This window comes from Mytilus californianus, unplaced genomic scaffold (genome assembly GCF_021869535.1).
Source record: "Mytilus californianus isolate M0D057914Y unplaced genomic scaffold, xbMytCali1.0.p SCAF_1, whole genome shotgun sequence".
Lineage (NCBI taxonomy): Eukaryota > Metazoa > Mollusca > Bivalvia > Mytilida > Mytilidae > Mytilus > Mytilus californianus.
Genome location: NW_026262581.1, coordinates 61,965,772 through 61,971,771, shown reverse-complemented (window position 1 = coordinate 61,971,771; position 6,000 = coordinate 61,965,772).

Here is a 6,000-nt window from a genome sequence, read left to right as displayed (position 1 = left end):
CCAATAAGACAACTATCCATCCAAGTCACAATGTGTAAAAAGCAAACAATTATAGGTCAAAGTACGGCCTTCAAATACAATGAGTAATGTACAATCAAGTAAATACACATACGACAATGTCAGATTTAGAAATTGTTATCCTTTAAATTAACTTCCATGAAAGACATAACAGCTATATATATAAGATAAAACCGAAGATTTATAATTTACATAAATCTTTTTGCTTAAGCACAGTAGGCTCAGTTTTCCTAGATCAAACGGATATCACGGGTGTCATTCGGTATATCGAGAAAAAAGATCGCGAAAGAATACCTAACGGTGGTCAAGTATTGCGATTGGATCGTGAAAGCTCTGGTATAGGATCGTGAAGGAAATCTTATCGAGAAGACATATGCAAGGTCAATTACTAATCTATTTTGCTGAATTATACGGACAAATTTACAAAAAAATAAAACTGTCTGTCAAAATGGTTCAACATTATGATCAGTATCTGAGAAAATCAAGGTTTAAAAGTAAACTGGTTTTACAATACTACAGAAGGCAGATTGCTCCTCGACATTTTAATGACATTAAATATGTAAACAAACAAGATTTTTTCATAATTCGAATAAATAAACAACTTTTCTATGAAACAATTCATTCCATTTTAATTATGCAAATGGTTCTTAAAGTTATTTTGTGCAAGCATAATCAGAATTTTGCAAAAAATGAAATATTTACAAAAAAAATGATTTTTTTTGGATCGTGAAAGATTGCGTACCGCTTTTTGAAGATCTCGAAAAGGATCGTGACAGATCTGATGCTACGAAAACTTTCAAATTTAAATCATTATTCAATTGTAAGATAATTTATATTTTTAATTGGTTTAGCAAATATTGGATTTGCATGACTTATTCCGGTTCTCTTTTGTTGATGAATAGGGATATAATCGTTCAGTGCAATTGGGTCTGATTATCTTATAACACCAATTTATAGCAATATCAGTCTTTTTGTCCGTCCTTCATAAGTTTTAATTTCTTATACAAACAAAGATTGAGAATAGAACCAAATCGGCTAAATTACAGTTCAGCTTGGCATCATGTACAATCGATCGCAAGGTACGTTAATTGGTAATTTTCCCCACTAAAGTTGGTACAATAACGAATAGCTATTGTGAACAAACTGATCAGCCAATCAAGTAAAAATAACGTTATCTTGGTACCTTTTTAGTTTATGTCAGCGCAGCCACGAAATAAACAATGAATTAGCCAATATTGTCATACGATGTACGCACGACCGACACTCCTAACTGAAGGTTACAACCCTTACACAAAAAAAATAAATAACAAAAAAATGCGGATACATGCATAAAATGGTTTACTTTTTACAAATTGTGACTTGGATGGAGAGTTGTCTCATTGGCACTCATACCCCATATATTTCCAGGGCGGATGTATTGAGCATTACAGATACATATATACTTTACTTTTCGAAAATGTACGCTCCTAAATATCCTTTTTCTTGGAAATCTAATTATTTGGACACTTTTTAGTTATTTTAATAACTTTTAAGGAAAATTGTTGAAATAAAAAAAAGTGAGAAAACAAAAATGAAAGCATTAATGTTCGTTCGTATTAAAATAATTACACGCTTCAACTAGTTGCAAGTATATCAATTGGTAAAAGAAAAAAATGTTTTCTGATTATTAAGTCTGGTTCGGCGCGGGACGTTTGCACTTTTTGGTAGGACATTTGCGCTTAGATTATTAGGACATTTTCGCTTTTAAAAAAAGGACATTTGAGTTTTTTTCAATAGGACATTTGCGCTTTATCAACGTAACATAAGAAATCATTTAATATATAAAAAAACACAAAACATTCATATATGCATATACAGCTATAAGCATCAACCTTTTCCCATCATGCTTGTGTCAGATGAAAACGACAACACTCCACGAGGGTGGGTGGGAATAAATTTCTTATAACAACCACGAGTCTTTGTAAAATTCAACAGGTATAGCAGGTGGTTTTAAACTAAAATTTCGGTCTTCAAAAATTGAAAAAAGCTTAGATAAACTATGATGGTACAGTTCCTCGGACTATTCATGCAATAGAATATCCACAAGAGGAATATAGTTTCCAATTTTAATCCGCTAATAAGAAAGCTAATTGAAGAATTTCGGTCAAAATTTAAATGTTCCATCCATAAAAGTTTCTTTTCCCTATCGTTTACCCAGAAACGTAAACTATATCTTTTATAATATGTCTGGTTTACCCGAATATTTTTTTCTGATTTTGGCGTTTGTTCGGAAGAACTTTCAAAGAATATGTGAACATCTTTCCATGACTTTGGTAAATGTTCTAAAGATTACAGATAAACTATTATAGGTAAAAAGCGCAAAAAATGTCTTGTCAATTTTGTTCAGGTGTATCAAAGTTTAAAGCACAAATGTCCTTAAGTGTTACATGTAAAAAAAAAGCAAAAACGTCCTGCGTCCGTCTGGTCACGCCTTGTCTTTCACGATCAAGATAATGCGTTGCCCGATCTTTCACGATCAATTTTGATGAAAAATCAACAAAATGAACGGCTTCAAGGGGAATACAAACTTTTATTATACTGTACTTTCTGACACACCAAAGATTCAGATTCTGATATCTCATTATATATTGGAATGTGACTATCACAGGTACAAAACGTGTTTTTAATGACTTGTGTTGCGCCTTTTGTGTTTTCTCATAAAGTACTGCATATTTTCTTTATTCTATTGCACAGTATTATTGAGAAAGGTTAATCATTTTGACAGACATAATTTTTTGTTCGGATTCGTTCCACGTTTGAAAATACAGCAGATTTTTCGCTGATTTTGAAGTAGAATTATAATTAATTACATTCACGATCCGATCGCAATGCTTGACCACCGTTAGATATTCTTTCACGATCATTTTTCTCGATATACCGAATGACAGCCGTGGATATGTGAGAGAGTTTTTCACTTTCCATATATTTATTAACATGCATGTAGATCAATCACCTAGCAATTCCTTTTACCAGTAAAATGGATGCCTTTATCTCGTGATCCGTTTTATCGAACTGATTTTTTTTTACAACTTTCCATTTAGAAATTTTTATCTTTTTATTATTTCCATGTTTGTTCCTCTTTCTGTACTAATTTTAAGTGAAACCTTATAATTTTTTTATTTATCAAATGACCCTAGAAATAGAACGAGCTCACGCCATTTGGTTGTTGTTTAAGGCTTCGTTACAATCGTGAAACCATCCAATAAAACAGCAAATCATACCAGTACAAAGTTCAAAATACAGTCAAGTTATTCGATACACTTAATGATATCGGTTTAGAGTACTGACATTTTTGCAAGGCAATGAACAAGTTCAGACCAAACAAACTGATATATACTATTTCCAAGAAAATTCAAGAAAACAGTCCTGAAACTCTACAGAAAACGGTTATTCTAATTCCAAATCGCATCAACGGTTTTGCAGTACTGAGAAATTCAGCTGACTTCTGTAGAAGCCAAATGTTTACTAAAATACTGAATATAAAAATAAAAATAGCAGAATATGTCCTTTACTGTGCAGAGAGCGTGACTCTCTCTCTCTCTCTCTCTCTCTCTCTCTCTCTCTCTCTCTCTCAAGCCTAAGGGGTGACCATATTTGTATACCCCAGTCAACCCTTGGGATCAAAACAATAAAATTATGTACTCGTCCATGGCCAGCATCAATACATAGAATTTACTTGATATATTCATGCAGGTAGTTGGTCATGTGATTAAATAATAATTTATCACTACTACCATTATCAAATGGTATCTTTGAGGACTTTGTTCACCCAGAAATCTTGTTTATTCTTTAAAAGAGTATGAATACGATTGACTGCTTTTATGTTTTATTCAATCCAGTCTGAAGAGACATCAATTGTGCGAAATGTTCATCTGGTGCAGTAAGATGGGATTGCTAACGTTAATGGTACATATCTATCTTGGTAAATTTTACGGACGCCAGCACGAGTTGTTTGATATGGAATATCGATCAGTTTCACAGATGACGACGGATATGTACCAATTGTCGTAACGTAAATCATATTTTGTAAATCACAATCCCGTCCTCTTTTCCTCGAATGTAACATCACCAAATTAGACTCCTCACCGAGTTTGTACTTGAATGAACAACACGACGGGTGTCACGTGTGGATTGCTTACTCTTACCGGGCTCCTGAGATCACCCTTAGTTTTGTTTAAAATGGGTTCGTGTTGTTCTAGCTTAAGTTTTAAGTGTTTCCCTTTTATGCCTTTTAATTTTTTAATTTCTGTTTTGTTTATACCGGTAACAATCTTGTCTATCCTTGTCAAGAAAAACGTGTTTCTATTTCAAAACTTCACTTCTGGTCAGGTTGCAGGGTTGGAAAATTTACATGACCGATAGTTTACGAATTTGGTCACAGTATGTCTTAGGATAAGTTAAGAATCAATTACAAATCCGCTATTGCATTACTTGATATAGCATATCATTGTGTTTATAGGAGTAACACGACGGTGTCACATGTAGAGCAGGATATGCTTAACCTTCCGAAGCACATGAGATCACACCCGTTTTTTTGAAATGGGTTCATTTTGCTCAGTCTATAGTTTTCTATATTGTGTTTTGTATACCGTTGTTTATCTTTTGATCGCTTTTCGTCATTGCGTTGTCAGTTTGTCATCGAATTATGAGTTTGAATATCCCTTTGGTATCGTCAATGCACCTCTCTTTTACGTCACATGATAAGTATTGTAGATTATATAAATGTCGCTTGTGTTTTTTTTCTCCATTTGTACCGGTTATAGCCAACCAATGAATTTTGTTGAATACATCGCTCAAGTTTTAGATAAGTATGACAAGATTATTAAAAGCAAACATTGAAATTTTCTTATAAATAAAGTAATTTTCAGGTCCTGGAGATGAAAAAATTTATACATTGTGCATTTTTATAAAACATGTACTGACTTTATATTGTATTGGGTTTGTCCTGTAACAATCTTTATGCATATCACAGTCTAAAGAACAGAACACGTTCCTATGATGCCTTTAATAGACAAACACGAGGCATTAAGAGCTAGTCTTACAAATGAGTAAACGTTTCAAGAATTAATATTGTCTTGGACAACTACTTATACTAAAGATGCGAAAACTGAATATGCAAGATTCTAATCTGCTACAGAGGTGTTAAACGACCTGGACTACCCAAGATTATCGCACGGTCGCCGATGACAAAACTGTGTTAATATCAATGAGACAGCAACTCAACAAAACAACTGTACAAATCACTGTGTATTGTCAGGTTGTGACTCTGATCAATTTCTTCTCTGAAACCAATCAATCTTCTTTGGGCCCAACTTGAAATGAAGTATTTGAGAACTAACTCAAATTTTCACATAAAAGGAAAATGTAAACATGAATCAGACAAGATATCATTGCTATGACGCCATAACTCCTTCATAATACGCGCATGATTCACAAAAGCGGAAAAGATGCTGATTTTATGCAATTTTCTATCCACAGTTCCATTGCTAAAACACTATACGCAGACAAGAAACAACTCTCATATAGCCGCGAGTTCTGTAAATCTTCAATTGAGATAAGTGATTAAAATCATTTCATGATGGCTGAAATTGTATCCCATCTTTTTCTTAATGTTATACTGACTGTTACACTATTTTTTAGTGTCAATAAATACAAATGAAAATGAATAATCTGTCATTAGACAGGATGAAAATGAGTATTCTGGAACACAAAATGCAAGAAACAATCATGTACAAGAATTGTGGACACTTTTGAGGGAGATAACTCAAATTAAGAAATAATTCTTTTGAACTGGGTTTCTAATCTCCTTGACTCATCTGGTGTCCAGTTCGCAAGATAAGACAACTCTCGATATGTGTCGCGATGGTCTATTATATATGATCATATATGTGTTAATTGATTAATCAGTGGGAATCCTTTAACATGTTAACTATCAGCAAGGAT